This window comes from Marmota marmota, unplaced genomic scaffold (genome assembly GCF_001458135.2).
Source record: "Marmota marmota marmota unplaced genomic scaffold, marMar, whole genome shotgun sequence".
Taxonomy (NCBI): domain Eukaryota; kingdom Metazoa; phylum Chordata; class Mammalia; order Rodentia; family Sciuridae; genus Marmota; species Marmota marmota.
The window spans coordinates 12,563,307-12,583,934 of record NW_026000082.1 but is presented as its reverse complement, the minus strand read 5'-3'; the positions used below and the strand labels follow the sequence as shown (position 1 = coordinate 12,583,934).

General features: G+C 51.1%; 1 protein-coding gene across 8 annotated transcripts in view; it reads right to left on the bottom strand.

Annotated features, from left to right (window-relative positions):
- Lrp8 (LDL receptor related protein 8) overlaps nucleotides 1-20,628 on the bottom strand; it is a 76,009-nt gene that overhangs the window by 29,186 nt on the left and 26,195 nt on the right. For 4 of the 8 annotated variants that reach the window (XM_048815349.1, XM_048815350.1, XM_048815351.1 and 1 more), the window contains exons 3-4: nucleotides 11,507-11,629; nucleotides 3,429-3,557 (exon numbers count right to left, since the gene is read on the bottom strand). The gene's annotated coding sequence lies outside the window, so the exon portion shown is untranslated. The remainder of the gene's footprint in view (nucleotides 1-3,428; nucleotides 3,558-11,506; nucleotides 11,630-20,628) is intronic. The other 4 variants (XM_048815357.1, XM_048815353.1, XM_048815354.1 and 1 more) reach the window with 1 other exon arrangement.

The window sequence follows — 20,628 nt, the reverse complement described above, 5'->3', positions numbered from 1 at the left end:
CTGCTACGGAGGCTCTTTCACCTACAGGAGGGAATGAGTCCTGCTGAAGGCCTGAATGGGGGACGTGAAGCCAGGCACAGCAAAGTGGAGCTTCCAGTGGTGACCCTGGGCAACACACTTGCCCTTTCTGAGCCTTATGAGCTTCCCTGCATAAATGAGAGTGAAGATTCCTGCCGTGCTGCTAGCAGGATGGTGGGAGCAGGAAGGCTCTAAAGCTGCAGAGCATTGCCTGTCTAGACAGAGAGGCAATGATCTATAGAGTCACACTGCAACAGGATGTGAGGTTGTCCACAGCTGTGGGTAACCTGCACATTCCATCACAGGCCCTGCCCTGGCATTCCCTGCTCTGATCCCAGCACCTCACTCCTGAACGTGTCCAGCTCCAGACACCTTAAATGGTTTGGTGATGCCATGCACAAGGGAGGGTCCTACCTCTAGGCCTTGCTCAAGTGGTTCCACCTGCTGGAAGTCCACCTCTTGCCCACCAGTGCCTCTTTTTCTGTCATCAGTTCTTTTCCTTCAAGGGCCCAAGTTCCACCTCCTCCATAACACATTTCTTGTTTCTCTACTTGGGACATCTCCCACTGCCTCTATCCTATGTGCCTTTCACAGCCAGCCCAGATGCCTGGGTTTCACATCCTTCTCCATCTGCTCCAAGACAACAAACAAACAGCCTGGAGGTGACCCTGTTTTGTCCTGAGGGTCTGGCATGGAGCTCCCAGCAGCAGGTAGATGTGGAATGGATGGCTATGAGACTGGCCTGGGTGTGAAGAGTAATTGAGGGCATAGGTCATGGCCCTGACTGTGGCTCTGGGCTTCCCCTCTCTGATGGGCTGCTCTGAGCTCAGAAGCAGGGAGGACCTTAGAGACCAGTCAGCCCACTCGCTGGTTTACAGATAGGAAAACTATGATTCAGAGAGGGGAACAACTTGCCCAGAGTCACACAGTCCCTGGTGACAAGAGAACCAGAACTGAGGTTTGGGGCATTTTCTTCCTTTTTTTGGTACCAGGGATTGAACTCAGGGGCACTCGACCACTGAGCCACATAACCAGCCCTTTTTTGTATTTTATTTAGAGACAGGGTCTCACTGAGTAGCTTAGCAATCCTCCTGTCTGAGCCTTCTGAACTGCTGGGATTACAGGCATGCGCCACCCCTTCCTTCCTTCTTTGACTCCTTCTCTAGCTTTTCTTGTCTTCTTTCCTCTTGGAGTGTAAGCTGTTTTCAGGGTCACAACTTCCTTGCCTCCTTTCTTCCTTCATTTCTTCAGACACTGGCCAAGAACTAGCTTGGGGACCCAGGTGAGTCATGGGTGCAAGTGGCTGTGATCACAGGTAACAGGGTGGTTGCAGCACCAGATCTATCCACGAGGGGTCGCCCATAGCCTGTTTATATTTTCTGGTGGAACAATGTCAATTTTCATTGTTATGGAGCATAAAGTGAGGTCTTTGGTTTCACAATGTAGGCAGCTCATGTCATGTGTTTCTGACAGCTCTACCAAGTTTCTGACAGTTGCATTTTTTCTCCTTCTGGGCTTTTGAGATGTTGGGGCATTGGTGGGAAGCACATGGTATGGATGCCACATGCTCTCAAGAGGATGCTGATGCCTAGATTAGCTCCCCTCCTACCTGTCCAGAGTCAGTTTGTACATGTCCAGAGAGAATTCATAGCCTTCTGAGAGTCCTGATAGGAAGTGCTTCTTTTTTGTGGTGGTGGTGGGGGGGGGACTGGAGATTGAACTCTACCACTAAGCTACATCCCCAGCCATTACGTTGTTGTTGGTACTGGGGATCTAACTCAGGGACACTTAGCCACTGAGCCACATCCCCAGCCCTTTTAATTATTTTTATTTTGAGATAGTGTCTCAGTAAGTTGCTTAGGGCCTCACTATGTTGCTGAAGTTGGCTTTGCGATCCTCCTGCCTTAGCCTCATGAGTCACTGGGATTACAGGTATGTGCCAGCATGCCCAGCAGGGAGTGCTTACTAATAATGAGTTCCCACCAAGGTTCTAAAGCTAACAGTAACTTTAAAATCCATGCTACCTAGACCCACACTCCCTCCCAGCATGCAAATGGAATAGCCTCTGAGAGATGGGAGAAGGAAGGACACATTTTTCCTCTGCCCAGACAGTAGTGAACTATAGCAGAGAAGCCCAGTAAGACCTAACACGCTTGCTCTTATAATTAATGGGAAATATTTCTGTCCCAACATACCTAGTTAGATACTCCTACCCTCTGCCATAGTGGTAGACTTTATATTGGAGGAATCATCTGATTATAGGGATGAGAGGTAAGGAGAGAAGAGGATTCTCATGGACCAGTGAGTCCTTACAAATTATTACAGCTGAAGAAACAAGCCAGTACTATCACTGGGGCATTGAAACTGCTGGTCCCAGACAGGATCTCCCCCACATCCAGATGCTCTCTGCTTCAGATCCATCAAAGCACCAGACCTAGAATCTGTGACTCAGAAGTCTTGGGAGGAGATGGCTTTGCCCCTGGGCGGGAGGAAAGGCCAGGGTGCACACAGAGAGGCTGTTGGAGAGCACAGGGGTGAGAGGCAGCAGTGGGCAAGTGGCAGGCTTAGGACCTTCTGTGTGAGCACCCATGTCTCTGCCTAACCTCCTAGATTAGTAGTCAGTCTCCCCGCCCCCCATAACCTTGTGCTTCCAGAGGGAGCCCTATGTAGGATTCACCTCAATGTCCCTTCCAGAGTTTGGCTCCAGGCCTGGCACACAGTAGGTACCCATCAAATTGAAACAAGTAAGGCCTAGTCATAGTTCCCCCTGGCCCAGGCCTTATTGGCCTGCTCCCTGGGAAGGAGATAATCCTGTATTTGAAGTTCAGTGATGTGGAACTGTCCAATGACCACTTCCATCTGTCCCTGCTGAGGCTGTTGGGAATGTCTTCCCTACCCTGTGACATGTGTGCTCGAATCTGAGATTTCTACAACAGTCGTCCTTCACACCTCAGGAATCTGCCCTCCTCCCCCAGACAATGCCCATGCCCTGGCTCAGGCCACTACCATTTCCCCATACAGCCCACTCCCTGGATCCTTTGCCTTTTCTTAGAAATTGGAAAACTTGTGGAATGGATGAGCAGATGTCAGGTGTGGTAAAAAGCTTTGCTGTTCAGACCTGAATTTCAATCTCAGTTCTATCACTCAGACTTGGGCACTTTTCCTTCCTTGTCTGAGCCTCAGTTTCCTCACCCATAAAATGGGGATGATAATGGCTACTCATGGTTGAGTAGATGGTTGTTAGGATGAAAAGAAGAAAATGTCTCCTAAGTGCCCAGCTGTTACTAGTGTCCTGATCATTATCCTTTCCTTTCCACTTGCCAGGCCCCAGGGGAAATAGAAGCAGCCACTACTCCCCAAGGCTGCCTGACCATGCTTGGTAGACCCTGGGTTTCTGACCCCAAACTCACAGGTAGCACAGCCAGCTTCATCTGCTCCACCCTCGCAATCCTTCTCCCCGTCACAGCGCCAGGAGGCAGGCACACACTTGTGGCTGGTAGGTCCACAGCTCAGTTTCTCTGCAGGACACACTTGCCTGGCTGTGGAGACAGATATCCATGCATGGTTTAGCCAAGGGGGACACAGGGCATAGTGCCAACCAGTCCTACCACCCAGTTCCAGCCACCTGGCACAAGGCTGTGGGTGTCCCTCAGGATCCTCCTGCCCCACATCTCAAGTTTCTTCATCCGAAGTCCCTGTCTGCCTCTAGGACTTTCCAAATCCAAATCTGACCCCACCATTCCCCTGCCTGACACTCTTCTCATGGTCCCTGATCCCTGACACTCAAGTCCCTCCTTGATCCAGTGACTCCTGCCTGTCTTGCCTGATTACCCTTCTCACCCCTCCAGATCTTTCTTTCCAGCTCTAGCGACATGCAGCAGCCTCACTCTGCACTCCTCCACTCTGCACTCCTCCCCAACATTTCCCAGCTGGGTGCCCTTGGGAGATACAGGCCCAACTAGAGCAGGGTTTGCCTTCCAGATCAGTGACGCCATAATCCGAAGCTGTATAAGTGAGGGCTCATCAAAGCCCCTGTAGCTCCAGCCCACCCCTCTCTAAGCCCCCTCTCCTAGTAATGGTGCTGAGCCCACCGCTGAGAGCAGCTACCGAATGGCAGGGCCCAGTGGGACTACACAGCTATAATTACTGCAGCCGCAATCAGAGGCTGACTCAATCAGGGGCCTGAAGCCCCAGGGTTGATTCTCAATTTGGAAGAAAGAATGAGAACCCTATTCAAGGCTGGGGGCAGCTCTTATCCTGAGCTGCTCCTGATGCACTTGACAGCCAAGGCAGATGCCATTTCAGACTCCCATGGTTGGCTCCCTACTGCCTTCCAGGGTGTGCAGGAGGCCCAATCTCAGTGGTCTCTAGGATGTGCCAGGCACAGTGCTAGAGGCTTCTATTTAATCTTTTTTTAGGGGGGTTCCAGGGATTGAACTTAGGGGCACTCGGCCACTGAGCCACATCCCCAGCCTGATTTTGTACTTTATTTAGAAACACTGTCTCACTGAGTTGCTTAGCACTTAGCTTTTGCTGAGGCTGGCTTTGAACTTGTGATCCTCCTGCCTCAGATTCCCAAGCCGCTGGGATTACAGGCGTGTACCACCACACCTGACTCTATTTAATCTTAATAATAACCAAGGAAGGTGAAGATTTATGTCCCAGCCTCCAACATGGAGACTGAGGACATGAGCCCTGGAGCCTGGGTACAAATTCTAGATCAAACATTCACTGGCTATGTGAACTTGAGCAAAAATTCTTATCTCTGGGCCAATAAAGGGGATACTGCTGTGTCCTATCATGATGGGGCTGGATTTGTACTCAGTGGTAGAGCACTTGCCTGGCATGCATGAGGCACCGGGTTCAATCCTCAGTACCACATAAAAATAAATAAACATATTGTTTCCATCTACAACTAAAAAATTTTTTTAAAAAAGATTGTTATGATGACCAAATTAATGTCTGTAAAGTATTTCAAAGAACACTTAGCCTAGTGCTACTATTACAACCCATAGATAAGAGATGAATACTCATGAGTCTCATTCATTTATCTATTGATTATTGCTGGGTACCAGACAAGGTGGTCTGCACTGAGTTCTAGTCATGCTGCTGGTAAAAAGTGCATGAGTCAGTTATGTCTGAGATTGGGAACAGTCTGTGGTACCCCTAGAAGCAGTGGCTGATCTCATGCTGATCTCTGCTCCCAGACTAATTTCCTCTCCTCTTGCTTCTATACCTGGGATGAGGGGCCACAAGGAATGGAGAAAGGACACAGAAAAGTTGGGGAGACAGGTGTGGGGCAGATGTCTGAGTCAAGGTCCACCGACAGTATTATGCCATGGGAGAAGAGTAGTTTTGACCCCTCCAGTATGAACTTCAAAGTTATCCCTAGGAATACATTTTATGAATTATAAGGCAATCCATTGAGAATACAGGATTCATTGGACAGAAATTTCCCTTTATAGCTGCCAGATAGAGCTCTGAAAAGCACTGACACTCAATGACCTTTTAAAATGTCACCTTGGGGCAGTCATATCGGATAGTAAAGGGGGACTGGGAATTTTAGAGATGGTCCTTCCAGGGCACCTCTTCCACTAACACACTGTGGGACTTCAGGCAAGCACTTCTGGGCTCCACCAGGACATGAAGGAGCTGATATCCAGTGTCTCCCGGAGAGTCCTCTGACCAAGGGGTAGGCTGTGAGGGAGCTATTAGAAGTGCAGGTTCCCAGGCCCCAGTTCTGACTGAATCTAGAAGGGCAGAGCTCAGGATTCCAGGCCCCTCTCTGTTAGAACCCTTGAATTAACATTGGGCATTTCTAAAAGATACAGGATATTTTACCTCATTCAAATACAAGTGATACCATAAAAGGTGAAATAGGTGTTTCAGACATTTGTAAGCACCCCCGAAAGAGCAATGGGACGAGGGCAAGGCACCACTTGTTCCCAAGCCAGATCCAGGAAACAACCTCAAAGGGGGTTGGGAGGGCCACATTTACTAAGCACCCTTGGTGTATCAGGCTGCTTGTGCCAAGTATTTTCCCATTTTATCTTACCACAGTGTGAAAGCTAGAATCCCTCTACTCCAAATTCACAATGGAATTTAATCCCCAACGTGATAGTGTTAAGAAGTGGAGCCTTCATGAGGTGATTAAGCCATGAGGGTATGAATGGGATTAGTAGCCTTATGAAAGAGGCCTGAGGGAGTTCCCTTGCCCACTATGCCATAAGGACACAGTGAGCATGTACCATCTATGAGGAATGGGCCCTCACCAGACACTAAATCTTCCAACGCCTTGATCCTTAGACTCTCAGTCTCCAGAACTAAAAGCAACAGATTTCTGTTGCAAATTAGTCAGTTTAAGGGATTTGGGGCTATAGCAGCCAGAACCATCACCCTTCCCTGACAGGTAAGCAAGCCCTGCAGGCTGTGAGTACAGAGATCATCGTGTCATCAGTGTTCCTAGAGTGGAGTAGATAAGCACCCCATTGTACTGATGAGGAAACTGAGGCTCAAGGAGACAAAGTAACTGGCCCAAAGATGCACAACAGGTGAGAGACAGTCTGGGTTCCTCTGACTAGAGCCCTGCCCTTTCCAGAAAACCCTAGATACTCTAAAACCAGCCTCAAACTCTCTTCCCCAAAGCCTAAGTGACTGAAAATGGCCCTTGACCATATGCACCACCTCTAGAGGCCTGGTTCTTTAGACCCCAGTGCAGAGGCAGCCGACTGAACTTTGAATGAATATTTATACAGTTAATAGCATAACCTTTCAACAAGGACAATGATTAAACAATCCGTCTGCTTCCTTTCTTTATAATTAATAAGACATTTGCTGTGTCCCTAAATAGACAGTTCTAATTATAGGCTCTCAAGGATTCATCAGTGCCTGATAGCAGCACCTCATCCTGAAGAGTCAAAGACTCTTGGAATGCCAGGACAAGAGAGCCCTTGGAGGTCACATTGATGAGCACCCCTGGTCCCAATGTCTTGAGAAAGGAATGATTCCAGATATTCAAAATGCCCGTCTCTCCTGGAATCTCATCATCTCTCTTGTGACATTGTTCCTCCCAAAGTTGGACTTGATCTGGCTCTCTAGGCCCCAGGTCAGGCCTCTCTGCTGCAGAGCCCTTGGTAGAGCGACATGCAGATCTCCTTTGGAGGCAGATCCTATTATTTCCTCCATTTTACAGCTGAAGAGAGCAAAGCCCAGAGAGGGTATGTTGTCTGCTCAAAGTCTTATAGTGAGGGGCAGAGCTTGACTTCCAAACCAGGTCCAAATACACTGCGTAATTTTTGTATTTAACTATTACACATGGAAAAAGTAGGCCCCACAGGTCTCTCCCACACATCTGAGCTGGAGAGGAGTCACTGGAGGAAGGAGGCTCACTGAGCCTTTGCTTAGGCAGGTTGTGCATGATGGCTATCTGATGTCCACTGTCAGGATTCTTGAACCCCAAGGCCCCCTGACAGTGTGATACAAGAGAAAAAGCAGGGTTTGAGTCAGATAGACTTGGGTCCAGGTTTCATTTACTAAGGTCCTAGGGCAGGTCAGTTAACTTCTCTGCATCCTGGGGTTGAATAATCTCTGGGGGGGTTGGTGGATGTTTTAAATGAGGAAACATGGAAATCACTGTATTTGAGATCTTGGAACAAATCTAAAGCTGTAGAAACTGTTGCCCTTAAATGAACTGTACATGCAAAAGACTGGTAGGGCACCTGCTTCTACCCTGGGACATGCACATGGGTCCACATGGTGCACCATGGCACAGCCTCCACCTAACTGCAGCCTCTCCTTCTGCATGCCCCCAAAGGACACCTTTGGTCTGCTGTCCAAGTACCCCAGGTTATAAGATGCAGAAGTTAAAACCCCTCCATCTCTCAGACAAGAGGAACCCTCCAAAGTTGGCAAGGGGGCTTGAAACCGCACCCAGGAGTGGCTGAAGGCATTTATTAATTTCTGGAGAATCTTGCCTCAGAAATCCAAATCTGTGGGTACTTTCTCCAATTCACAAATTAACAAAAAAGGACATGTAGGTTTGCTCACAGCTTCCCAGCTGAATGGAAAAAAAGGAAATAAAAAAAAAGGAAAGTACTTGGTAGCTACTCATTGACTGAGCAAGTCTACATATCAACTCACTTAAGTTTTAGAAGCAGACAACCTCCAAATGGGGACTGCCAGCTCCAAGGAGACTGGACACTCAGGTGATGGGAGCTACTAGCTCTCCCCAAGGAAGCACAGCATGGGACCATTGCTTTGTGCCCAAGCTGGGAGTTACACCAGGCTCCTTCACGTGGGGTCTGGCAAAATGCTTCTAGCTGGGTCAGTTCCTAACTTGCTGGGTGATCTCAGGAAATCCCTGGCCCTCCATTTCCTGATCTAAAATAAGAAGGTGAGCTTGGTTAATCAGCGAGATCCCCCTCCCAAGTTCCATATTCCATATTCGGTAAGGAGCACCGAGTGTAACTCATTCCCCTTGAATCAACCTCTCTTCCCCCTGCCCACACCCCTTCCCAACAGATGCCTGAAGGTGGGTCAGAGTGGTTCCCAATCAAGTGAGCTATAATTAGAGTTGAAAAGCTACTTTCATTAGGCAAATGTTCTGGGCTTTTCTGTTATGACTCTGGCTATATTTTTTTAAGTACAGAATTCAGAACCAGAAAGAATGGAGCTGGGAGATACCTTGCCCAATCAGGGGCAGACAACATAGTAGGGGGAAATGTAAGAACTGGGAGCTGCCCCCACATCCCTTTTCCTCTCAACATAGCCCCCCTCACTTATACTGTTCTAATACTATAATATTCTAATATCTTACTATTATAAAATGTTGTGTTGTGGCAGAGGTCTTAGAAGCCAACATAATAATAAAAATAACACCATCATTTACTCTGGTACTGACACTTGCACTTTTTCATGAGATCCTCACAATCCCTATATGGCAGGTACTATTGTACCATTTGACAGATGAAAGAAACTGAGGCTCTGGAAAACTGGGCAATTGGTATGAGGTCTCACAGGCTAATGGACCAGACCCACCTATATCAGATACCAAATCACTATACTTTATTGTCTATTATCTTTCTGCTAGGGGTGAGGAGTGGGACTCTATCCTGGGAGCTGGCACAGCCCCAGAAACCTGGTAAGCTATGGAGATTGCTATGGCAACGCCAATTAAATGGACAGCGGGTTGGCTGCCGGGATCTCATTCAGCTGGGAAGCTGTGAGCAAACCTACTATCAGGCCCTGCTGCCCCAAGTTCTGCCTGACCCTTGAGATCTCACTCTGGCAGACCTCTTCCAGGAAGCCCTCCCCAGCCATGGGCCTTGCCTGCCTGTGATCAATGTTAACAGGAAGCAGGGATCCTGGTCCTTGTGCCCCAGTTGAGCACAGGCAAGGGAGAAAGAGGATCTCAAAATACTAAGAGTTCAGGAATCTTGATATCATGAAATTCTGGAATGTTAGAGGTCAGGGCCCAGACAGGAATGAGAAATAGGTAGAACTTCACAGGGAATTATTGGGATATTCCAAAGGAGAGTTGGGCCTCTCCACTCCTGCATGCTGCCTTCTCTGTTGCTCCCACAGGTGTCCTGTCTAACCTCAGAGGGCTTCAAGAGCCTGTCTTTTGTCCCAGAAGGGGGACCTGCCGTGAATAAGCTGTGTATCTTTGTGGTAAGTCAGTCAATTTCTCTGGGCCTCCAGTTGCTCAACTGTCAAATAAAGGGGGACCTGGGAGGCTAGAGGGATGGAGCAGGAGGGTCCGGCACAGCCTAGGGATGGGAAGGCAGCAAGTGCTGGGATGGGAAGCAGGGGTGGGAGGGGGCAAGACAGGACAAGCAGGAGGCTGAGGAGGGGGTGAGCAGCCCAAGACAGCAGGGTGAAAAGGCCCAAGGAGGGCCAGGAAATAAGGTGAATAGCAATAGAGACTGAGTTGTGGAGAGAAGGAAGAGCACAGCCCTGGGGCATTAAGATAGCCCCCAACTAATAACCACAGCGAGGCCCCTGTTCCCCTCCTTTCTGCCCCCAGTGTCCAGGGTAACTGCAAAGTGGGCGGATGGCAGAGCTAGCTAACTGCAAGAGTAGAAAGGCCCCCTGTGGCCACAGCCCTCCTCCCCAGATTCACTCCAGGTGCACATGACTCTGCCCTTGGAGGCCAGGCAGCCACAACCAAGTGGATCAACTATTCCAGCCTCAGTTTCCTTCTAAGTGGGCCCCACCTCCCTCCCAAGGTTTCTAAGAGATGCAAGTAGCAAGTGGGCGTGGCTGGCTTTGTTCCTTCTGCAGCTCAGAACAAAGCACTGGGCTTCCCTCCTGCCCTGGCGCCCCAGGACAGCATTGATTTGGGCTATCTGGAGGGGTAACAAAAGGATAGGGCCTGTGGTATGACTGAGGAGGGCAGGGGCAGTTGTACAAGGAAATGACCCCCTTGTCTGCGGCGGGGTCGCTCTTGCTCTCCTCTCTCTCCCTTTCTCTTTCTCTCACAGACTGGTAGCTCTGTTGCTAGGAGACAAGGAAACCCAGTTATCTCCAGCCACAGCCTTAGATGGGGCTGTGGCCTCCATTGTCCCTGCCTCTGCCTCTAGGGCAACTATTACCCTGAAGAAGGGTTCCCCGGTCCCCAAAAGCCCCACCATCCACCACGGGCTCACCCTGTCCCAATCTTTTGTCTCAGGCTTACACAGCTGACACTCTGCCTCTGGACCACTGGGTCCTTCCCCACCCCCGTCTCATCTCCTTTTTAATTTAACAAATGTCACGGAATGACCTGCCTGGTGTAAGTTTGCTTAGAGGATTAGGGCCTGGAAAAGAAATCACAGAAAGACAAAGCCCTGAGTGTGGGAGGCAGGCCTAGGGCTTTGGCCCTCCATATCACCCCTGGCTGCATCTGTCACCAGCCAGCTGGCTAGGGACAACTGGGCTCCAGGGCCCAGCCCACCCAAGGCAGAGGAAAAGGCTAGGACCTTAAAGTCCTGGCTGGGCAGCCACAAGCAAGTCACTCAACCTCTCTGAACTTCAGTGTCCTCCTTTACAAAATTCTGAAAGTGACAGCACTTGCCTCCTGAGGCTGCTATGAGGATAAAAGGAGTTAATACACACAAATACACACATTTACAGTCTGGCACACTGTAAATGCCTAATAAGTGCCAGCGGCCATTCGCACTACTGGAATTGCGATTTGGGTCCTCAAGGACACCAACAGGGGCGGCCTGCAGGAGGCACTATGGCTACTTCTGGGCAAAAGGACTCAATGGGCTGATTCCAGTGCCTGGTGCTATAGAAACAGGGTCCAATGTGCAACTGGTTTGAAGAAAGCCCAGAAACAGGTAACTAGCAACTAGAAACGCTTGACTGCTAGGCCCCCGACCCAGGGGTATGGCGGTGTTCAGCTGCTCACCTCAATTGAGCCTCACAACCTGCCGCCACAAAAGAGCTGATGAGGAAACAGCTCCAGGGCAACCCCCACCCCATCAGTCCAAGGGACAGGACTCACGGCAAGTGGCCTCGGACTCGTCAGAGCCATCAGGACACTCCTCCTCTCCATCACACTTCCACCGCTCAGGGATGCAGTGGCCGTTGTCACAGGTGAAGTCACTGTCTGCACAGGTCTTCTTAGCTGTGGGGCAAGGAGAAGAGCATGAGGGGTCTGGTGAGCACAGAAGGCTTTTCTAAGACAGTCTGGTCTTAGAACAGTCTGGTCTTTTCTAAGACAGCAATATACTCTGTCTAAAAGCTGGCCCACGTGACCTCCCACAGTACTACCAGACCACGGAGCAACTCACTCAAGAGGAGACGAGAGGGAGAAAGGCTGACTCACCCTGCACCCATCTACTGAGGGTCATGTGAAGACAGGTCCAGGAGCTCAAGTCTAGCAAGGGTGCCAGGGGCTATCACATCCTTGTCACACCCCTCTCTTCCCTCAAAGTCTACTCCAAGGAGCCCTCTCTGATTCCCATCCTGCAGCTGCCCCTTCAGCCCGTTCTCAGCCACTTTACCTGCCTCCCCACCCCAACCAGCCTGGAAGTCAAGGCCCCTTCCACAAATAGGGAGCTCATGAATCCTAAAAATAGACGCTTCCTTTGTGGCAAGATTAATGAGGTATTTTGTGCTCATAGTGGTGACCAAGCACCTACTGGGCAAGACACTCAAATCAGTCCCTATCCCCGAGGCCCTTGCAGAGGTCCTACAGAGGAGACCGCTGTCCTGCACTGGGTTTTGGAACCCAGCTGGGCCTCCTTCCATGTGCGTGACCTTGGGTTAGTTACTTAGCTTTAAGCCTGTATATAATCTTCTTATATATGTAATGGGAGAGGGAAACAAAGGCTGTGAGCAGTGAGAAGTTACAGCCCAAGTGGAACATGCACAAAGAACCCACCCCCAGCAGATGCTCGTGAGCAGCGGCTACTGCTGTTTTCATGGTTGGAGTCTTAATTAAAAGCGTAAGCAATGGGTGTTCTGTGTCCACCCACGGAATATAGCAAGCTGAGCTCTCACAGCTGGTGAGGCAAGAATGTGGGTACCAACCCCAGCACAAGACTCTCTGCTGCCCTATGTGCCCTGTCCTGAGAGGCACTACAGTTTGGCGTCAGGGAGTGGAAATGAGAGGGAGGGCTGTGTCCTACGGTACCCTCATTATTATTGCTGAGCTGGGGTCCCAGCTTCTTCCTGAATGCTGACTATATCTGACAGGCCAGGGCAGGTTGAGGGCAATTGACCCTTCAGGCCTCCTGTGGGTGAGCTGGGGCTGCCTATCCCCCACAACCAGCAGGTGTGCAGGGGTGAGGCCTTGAGGACCCCAGCCTGGACCTCTCAATTCTTGGGGCTCCTCTACATCAAACGTGTATTCAATTTATACCCTGCCCAGGCTTGGCCTGAGGGTCCAGGACTTGCTACAGAGCAGCAAAGTGGGAGAGAAGGAGCACAGGACAGGGAGCCAGGAGGCCTGGACTCCAGTTTTTGCTGTGCTGTTCTGCTGTGAGCCCTCATGTAAATCTCTGTCCCTTTCTGGCTCTCAGTTTCTTCATTGGGAAAGGGGCAGGGGATTTGATGAGATATAACCTTTCAGTGGAGAAGGTAGTTCCAGATGACGAGGCCCAGAAATGGCAGGGACGGTCTCTTTTCAGCACAAAGAGGATATCTCAGCACAGCAGGGCTCATCTCAGGCCTTGGGGAGCCCAGTCCTCCCTTGACTGACCTTGGGGCTGATATGCAGGGGCCAACTGGATTATGCCCCTCCCCAGGGGCTGAGGTCCCTTGACCCCCTGCTCTCCTCCTCCCCTCCCCATTCTTCCCAATCCAGTCCCCCCCTGGATTCTAGAGGGCTCCTGCATACTCCATACTATTTATAACATCACACCTTGCTCAAGTTGTCCTTTGTCTGAAAACCGTTTCTCCAAACTGCTTTCTTCCACTCTGTACTTAGATATCACCTCCTCCAAAAAGACATCCCTGATCACTTCTAATCTTTGAGGACCTCCCCTGAGCTCCCACAGTCCTCTAAATGTCACTCTAGAGTACAAGTTGGCAAACTTTCTCTGTAAAGGGCCAAAGAGTAGATATTTAAGCTGCAAGGGCCACATGGTCTCTGTCATACCACTAAATTCTGCCATTGTGGGGCAGAAGTCACCATAGACAATAGTTAAGAGTGAGCACAGCTGTGTGTAAATAAAAGTTTATTTATAAAAAAAGGCAGTAGGCTGTGGCCTATGGCATAATGACCTATGCTCTAGATCATCAGTGACTCCATAGCCCTACATGATTAGCTGTCCTCTCTGTCCTCTAACATGGTGATGTCAGGCTCTGCACAGGACCCAACTTGGTAGATTTCAGGGGGAAAGTGAACTAAATGTCTGGCCTCTGCTCCACATATCAAGGGCCAGGACTCCACTTCTCCCCAGGAAGTTCCTTCCCATCGGCCAGCTTTATTGAACTCCTTCCATGGTCTGCTTGCTGCCCTGCAGGGATCTGGGGAGAGAGACTAGGTAGCTTGAATCCACTCCATTTCTTTTTTTCATGAAATCCTTGCAGTACATCTGCATTCTGAGCTTTCTTCACACTTTCCTTAGCCAGATGCCTCTACATGAAGGCTAGAAGAAACCCAAGGAATCAGAGTCCACCTACAGATGGGGAAGAACCTAAGTCGCAGAGAGGAAAGAAGCCGGCCCAGGAAAACCCAGCAAGGCAGGGACAAGAGCCAGCTCCCTTGTCTCTCAGCCCTCGGCCCCCAAGCAGCCCTCTCTGAGCTCTGCACAAAAGGTCATTGTCAATACCACTTCTTGATAAATCATAGTCTGCAATCATTGTAAAGTGAACACCTGTATAAGCTGTGGCACCTGGGGAATTCTCCCCCATAGGAGTTCAGCATCCAAACAAAGAAGCAAATATTCTGAGTTTTTCTTTTTTTAACATTCCCCAGATGCTTCCTGGGTGGCAGTGTTGATGCTAGGGGTTTTTCTCATGAAGCCCAAGGACAAAGACTCGTTATATCCTCACTCAACATATGAAGAAACTTGGGCCCAGAGATGTTAAGTTACATGACCGAGGTCACATCTGAGTGGGAGCAGGGCCACAATTTGAATTTGCAGTCATATGTCTGCTCTTTCCCAACATACTCCCCAAATACACACTCGGCTGTAGAGGTGGAAGAAAAGCCCAAGGGTAGATGGGAAGGCCCTATGGAGGCTTCGGTCAGCATCACTGAGCCTCTGCCATGGGAACACAGAGGAAACAAGCTAGTGGCTGGGAGCACAGAGCAAGAGGGTAAGTCTGGCAAGGATGGATGACCAGGCAGCACCCAGTAGACAGTGTTGTCAGGGCTATGTCCCTTGGTGCAGGACAGCCAAATGCCCTAGGGCGCTTTTCTGGCATTCTTGAAGCTCAGGGGTGAGCTTGGCCTGCCTGCATGTCCTAGACCCAGCAGGCACTGTGCAAGGAAGCCGAGCAGCCAAGCACCATCACAGTCCAGAGGGCAATTGAGACGTCATCCAGGCCCAGGAAACGGGGCTGCAGGGCTCGAAGTTCCATAGTGGTGTTTTGCAGAACTTATCTGTTCATTGTCTAGACCAGTGTGGTCATTTTCCACCCTGGCTCCTTTCATCCAAAATCCAGTGACTCTCTGGTAGCTCCTGTTACTCCCATTTACAGAAGAGGCACTTGAGGTTCAGGGAGGTAAGGATGGCAGCTGGCAGAGTGGGATTTCAGTTCTGTGTGACTGCTACCAAAGCTTGAGCTCCTCCCTCTAAGGCCCTCCACCATCCCAGTGTTCCCCAGCTAAGAAAGAGGACCCCAGAGAGGAAACACAGTGAAAGGCCTTTCAGATCCCAGGGACCATCGGACAAGGCAGTGAGGCAAGTCAGGCACTTAGCACAGAGGCACCTGCATGAAGCGGTCCCCTGCAATGTGGCCAGAAGTGTTCAGAAGAATTAACCTAGCCTGTGATGACCTGTTCTCTGCTAATGCACTGCCCTGAGGAGACTGAGGCAGCAGGGTCACTTTCAGGTTTGAAACTCAACTGAACTACCTTGGGAGGGCCCCACTGGAAGTGTACCACAGAGGGACTTAGCTTCAGAGCTAAGATTGAATCCTGGCATGGCTGCAGCCTCACTGGGTGACACTGGACAAGTAAGTCCCTTCTCTCTCTGAAACAGTGGCACAGTGGCTTCCCATGCAGCACTGCCACAAGGCAAAAGTTTTCTCTTGGGGATCTCAGTGAACATCCCAGCATCGGATCATTCAGTGTAACAGGTCCCGGAGTCCTCATCAAGGGAAGGGGCTGAGCTATTGTCCTGGGGCTGTCAGAGTAAGCCATGCCAGACCCCACTCTCCTGGCCTTGGCTCTGGTTCCCAAGACGATTCCCCAGCTGGGCTGGAGGCCGTGGCTCCGTTTCCAGGGATTTATGTCCCTCTATGCCAGTCTGCCCCTTGGACAATGCCCACCTCTGTGAGTCCCTATACTCCACAGCCCAGGAGTGATACATAGTCATCCAGGGTCTGCGACATCATAATCTGGTGCCATGGCAACAGATGGGCTGCCACAAAAGACTTGAGATTCCAGAGGGCAGTAAGGAGGGGGTGACCCCAGGGCAGAGCAGAGTGGGAAATCCAGGACAAAAGAAATTGGGAGCTGCAATTTATAAGGAACACAGGCCAAGGAAAGCATCAGATGGTCCAGGGCCAATCGGACTCTGCTTTGCCATTTCTGGGTGGTGTGATGTTATTCAAGTTACACAACTTCTCTGAGCCTCATTTGCTTCATCTGCATTCAGGGATACTGTCCTTGCTTTACAAAACGCAGAGAGTTTGGGGATAAGGATGGCACTAGGGCTTTAAAAAGCAGAAAAAGTGAGGATTGTGAAGTCAGCGCCCTGGCCCCAGCAGCTGCATGCAATGCGGGGTCCATCAGTTGGCCTGTCTGGGCCTGCCTCCTCATCGGGAAATGGAGGCATGGTGCTGACTGATTCTTAAGCTCGTCTCAGCAAACCCAGGGGCTGTGATCTTGTGAAATTATTATGATCACTCAGCACCTCAAAGCTTCCCCGCCTCTGAAGCCTCCTTCCCTGAGACAGTATACACCCTTACACTGCTCCCACCCTCACTCCCCGCAGCCCAGTGCAGACAGGGCTTCAAAACAAAGACTCATCAGGGCTGCCCAGAGCTGCTCCACGTGCTTTCCTCTCCGCAATCCAGCGTTCCACCATGTCAGAGCCCCTTCCATTTTAAAAGCCCAAAGAGAGGTGCCTTCTCAAGGCCACAGCTCATGCCTGAAGGTGCACTTGAACCCAGGTATTAACTTCCAATCCCGCTGTGTAGGCCAGGAAGCTGGGGAATGGCCAACTGAGGAGGGCACTGCATTCAAGGAAGAGTCAGCTAAGCTGTGGGAGTGGGGCAAGGGATGAAGGGTGTTTCAGAAAGAGGGATAACAGCGCCTGGGGGTGCAGGAGCCAGTCCTCCTGTGCGGGAGGCTAGTGGCAAGGGGCCTGGGAGCTCCACCAGGCCAGGGCCAACTCGGCCCACGGGGCAGAGGCTCAGCACAGGGCCTGGCTTTCCTTGAGCTCCCAAGACCTCCCCAGCCTCTTGCCAAGCCCATGGCTGCTGTTTCGCAGCCAGCGAAACTCAAGGCTGAGCTGCCAGAGCTTGCTTTGGAATTCAGTGAGAATGGCAACATGGATATTTGGCCCCTAGCAGAGGAAGGACAGAAGGCAGGGAGCAGGCCAGGGAGCTATCCACCCAGACATATGGAATGACATCATTTTTCCCCTTGGAGATTCACAATGCCCATGGCTTACCAAAGGCCCTGAGATGGCCCATAGCAGACATCTGGTTCACTGTTTGCCCCAGCTCTTCCAAACTTGTTTAAGAAACTCCTTTTTTGGATGCCATGCCTATTATTTCCCAAGTCAAAGTGGCCCAATGAGCCTTACCTGGGAAAACACAGGGTGGTACAAGCCCCTCATCCTACAGATAAGAAGACAGGCTTAGAAGGACTGGCTACAGTCACCTGGCAGTCTGGCACCCAGCTGTCATGTCTCTGGGCCAGCACCAGACCAGGAACAACAGAAGTTGTTCACAGAGCACTCAGCCCAGAATGGAGCTGAGGGAACCTCTCTGGGAAGACCCCAGTCCTCTGAGCAGGGCCTTTTTGAGAGGAGGGATCAGGACAGAGAGAGGGGATAGAGACCAAGCCACCTGGATCAGGGAGATGAGAGAAAGATCAAGGATGCAGTCTGCTCTCTGGTTTCCTGGGCTACAGAAAGACGCAGAGCAGAGACCTATAAGAAAAGGTGGGCTCCAGCGCAACACTGTTGCTGAGCCGCCTGGACTGGGGTTCTTCCCCTCCTGGGGCAGGTGAGAGACTGAGAGCAAAGACCTAAAGCCTCCACCTTGGACCCTGGTACACACAGGGGACTCAGCTGTTCCCACTTCCTCTCCCAGGCTAGGGCCAGCACTAGGTGGCTTGGCTCCCTCTACAGTCAGCCCTAAGGCAGCTGGGCCACTTGTACTGGGTGGGGTCGGGGAGATGAAAGGGCTGCTCCTCACAGCTACCCTTCTGCAGAGCTCGCCAGGCCCTGGCGTTGCCAAGACGACCACTGCAGCAGAAGGGAGATCCGGGGTGGGGGCAGGGGGCGTGCCAGCCCGCCCTTGGACTACTAACCTGGCAGGCAGATTTAAATGACAGCCCAGGAAGCTACTATTAAACTGTCACCACAGTCAACGGGACGACAGACTCCGGAGTGTTCTCTGGCTGCAGCAGCAACACAGCAGGAGTGAGACGGGGAGGAGACTGTGGCCTGAGCAACCTGCATCTCCACCCAGGAGACCTCGGCTGCCTGTGTCCACCCACTGCCAGAGTCACCCTCTTAGGACAGGATGGGTCTTGGCACGGAGCTGGGGCACAGTGCAAGGCCTGGCAAACTTTGTGTTTCATTTTTAAGCAGAGGAACCCTTTTCCCAAGTGAAATTCTAATATATAAATAGATAAAAATAGAACTGCACTGTTGGAAGCAGGGCCAGAGACAGGGGACCCCATCAGCTGTTGCCCCATCACTCAATGCCCTGCTGGGGCCTCTGTCAAGCCCTGGGGCTCAGAGCCCATCAGTGGCTGCTTTGGGATTCAGCAGTTCAATTCCTAACCCCTCCCCAGGCATGTGAGGTCTCCAAAGAGCCCATGGGTCTATTATAACATTTAAGATGCTTTCATGGGTTTTGGATTCTAATTTTCTAAGGGCCCACATTTCTAAGACCACCACAACAAAAATTTGCACATCCCAAGCTCCTGAGACAAGATTCCATGACAAACACTCCCAGAGTCAGACATGTCAATAGGCCGTGGATGGCTAAGATTCCATCCCTGCCAGGGACTGTTCTGAGTTCAAGCTCCACACGCTGTCAATCTCTGGCTCAGGGCTCTAGGCGGTGCTGGGAGGCAACTGTTCCTAGTGTCCTGACACCCATGAATGTGGTGGGCGGGGCTCATCTTTCTGCTGTGTTGGCTCAGGCAAGTGACATCGGAGTGCCCTTTCTCTGCCACCCTCCCATCCCACCTGAGAATGAGAAGGAGGAAGCGCAGGTGCAGAGGAGGTGCTTGACAAGTGAGGGTTTCGGGGAAAGCTTGAAAGGGTGAAAGGGGTGACACAGGAAGGATCACTTTTGGGTGAAGGCATCTTTGCTTTTAAATTGGAAAAAGTTTCCCTCAAAATGTCCAGACCCGAAGCTGGGGCTGTGGCTCAGTGGTAGAGTGCTTGCCTGGCATGAGCAACTGGGTTCGATTCTTGGCACCCCATATAAATAAATAAAATAAAGGTCCATTGACAACTAAAAAATATAAATTAAAAAAAAATGTCCAGACCCCATTGCACTAAGAAGTTAGGCACTCTAGCCACGCCGCATCATCAGACAGACAAAACCACCCAAAATGAGGTGCTGAGTTTGAGCAGGCTGAGGGTCACAGGGACTCTTCATTTTGAGGCAGGAAGTGCCGTTTGTCGTCTGTCCCTCAGACATGCTCAGCAAGATTTGGGCTGGGCTGAGGGATAACTGGGGAGTGTCAGGATCATTCAGTGTCCTGTGGTTGTGGCAGAGGACACAGGTGTCACTCTGTGATCTGGTTGAATCACCACATCCCATCCAAAAAATGGGATTTCCCTACCACCTCAACTGGGGCTCTTGGAGGGGATGCTCTCTCCCCCTCTAAGGAGGGAGGCCCAGAAAGGGGGAGAAACTTGAATAGAATAAGACTTCATAGCCTGACCCTTCACTGGGTCTTATGGCAAGTGGGCTCTCCAGGAATACCCATGGCCTCTTCCCACTCAGGGCATCACAGTGAGATGAGGCCCCTTCCAGCTGGCATTCTGGATCTGTGACCTCATGTCACAGATGGTCCCTCCAAAAAGGTCACCTGGAGCTTTCCCAGCCAATACCTCCTTCAGACCCCAGCACATCCGAACTGCTCCTGGACACTGCCTGACCCCACCCGGCTGTCACCAAGGGAGGCCCAAGCCCTAGCTTGGGCATGTGGGACTCCCTGTCGCCACAGGGAAGATGAGCGCCTCTGAGAGACCAACGACAAAGGGGTCTTCCTGTCCCAGTGATTTGTGGATACAGGCAGGAGGTATTGAACCAATGATAGGAGAGGGCCAGAGGGAGGCGAGGGCAGGATGGGACCAGCAGGAGTCTCTGGCTGGCGCCTGCCAAGGAACCAAACATGATGCAAGTTGCTGTTTGGAGCAGGCGACACACCGGAAAAATGGCCCGACTCAGGCCCATCTCCTGGGCTTGGGCCAGTCCCACTCTGGATTTTGGTTAGTGATTTTGAAATCCCTAGGACTGGACTATAGGTCCCAGGGAAACAGCCAGAAGAAAATTCATGATATCCTGTAAGCAGAAGCCTCCAGAGGGCAGGAGGCAAGGCTGGGAAGCCCTTTGGGGCCTCCAACCTAGGATTCTGCCTGGCTCCGGGTCTGCGTTCCCCTCCTCAGAGGGAACTCGGCCTCCTCTGACCAGAAGACCTTCCCACTCCACTCCAGTCAGGCCACTGGAGCTGACAGGTCCATGGTCTGCCTCTCTTGGGCAGGCCTCAGGGCTCACATGGGCTCCTCACACTCAGGGCTGTGTTCTTGC